Raw genomic sequence first — 1448 nt, 5'->3', positions numbered from 1 at the left:
GTTCAAGGGATAAGAAACAGCTCCAAGTGAGGAAAATTAGAATCTTACCCACAGCCCCATAAATACTAAATATTTCTTTCTAAACCACTTTTTAATTAGCATGCTGAAAGACTTAGGAAAATGCGGGTACAGTTTCATATATATGTAAGAAATATATATGTAACATTTTATATAGTGTTTATATAATATTTTTTGATCCTACTTTTTAGAAGCTAGGAAAGTTCTTCTTTTGTAACCTTTAGATTTAACTTCTGTCAACTCTTGATGATTAGTGGTGACTGAATTAGATCTAAGTTTAAAGTTGACATTTGAACAGAGTTATTGACACATAAACAAACTGTCACTTCATGTCTCAGAGAACCAACTGCAGGCAACTTTCCTGGATCCAGTAGGGGAGAACATCTTACTCACGTTGCAGCACTTAGCACCTGTAGCCCTTGGCTCTGGCCTCTTTTCATGTTGCTTGTGTCTTAGGAAAATTATGCTCTTTCTTCACCTTCTTAAATCAAGTAAAATTACTAAGATGGTGTGGTTTATGTATTATAGATAAATGTTGAGTTTACAAAGCTCAGTATTTCAGTCATGGTGCTAATGGCACAGGATGCGAGAGACTCAGTGGCTGGGATCATAATTTAAATAGATGCCTCTAACCAGAGTCAGTAGATGAGTGGGGACAGGGGGTGGCCTAGTTGCTGTTTTACTTGTGCTTGTGCTGTAAAATGTTTATGTTTAGGAATATTATCTAATTTCTAAAGGTTTAAAAGTGACTTATGCTTTGAACATTTTAGTTTCTGTGGTACAACTTTATAAATAGAAAGGTTGTGACTTTTCATTTTTTATTTTACATGTATTTATGTATATGTTACATCTTACCACTAAAGTTTTCAGGAGGCTTAAATGAAAGAATCAGTGAATAAACATAATAAAATATAAAAGAAATGAAAAACCAGGACCTAAATTTAAAAAAAAAAAAATGCCTAAGATCAAGTTTAACCACAAGCCTCCTAATGTCCAGGCTTAAAAGTGGAAATTCATCAGATATTCTAAGTCTTAAAGGCAGAAAATAAAGTTTTTACTAGCACTGTGTTGTTAACAAAATTCTCTAAGTAGAGTTTTTTTTCAGAGAGGATACCGAGAAATGCCACAACTAATTCTCCCCAACATTTTTTGAGGGGAGGTGGCACATGTAGTAACAAATTTCACATGGCTGTTTTTGTAGTGTCCCTCAATAAAAGCCTTAGCATAATTAAATTCAACTCAGTGGAAGCAATTCAATTCCTGTGGAGGTAAATTAATATAATATAAGTAGGCATCTTTTGATCTGGGATAGAATTTAGTAAAACTGTAGCACTGGTTGTGTTACATGTTCCTTAGACTGTCTTTTCTAAAAACTATTTCTGCCAACTAGATGTCAGTAAGATCAAGGTTGTAATTATTGAAAAGTTGTC

The 1448-nt window shown here is 33.6% G+C and overlaps 1 protein-coding gene across 2 annotated transcripts in view; it reads left to right on the top strand.

The window, feature by feature from the left end:
- The window catches only part of SGCE (sarcoglycan epsilon), a 68103-nt gene that overhangs the window by 51709 nt on the left and 14946 nt on the right, over positions 1-1448 (top strand). The window lies entirely within an intron of this gene.

The sequence above is a fragment of the Pteropus alecto genome, unplaced genomic scaffold, assembly GCF_000325575.1.
Source record: "Pteropus alecto unplaced genomic scaffold, ASM32557v1 scaffold21, whole genome shotgun sequence".
NCBI classification, from domain to species: Eukaryota; Metazoa; Chordata; class Mammalia; order Chiroptera; family Pteropodidae; genus Pteropus; species Pteropus alecto.
This window is presented reverse-complemented; position numbering and strand designations above follow the sequence as displayed.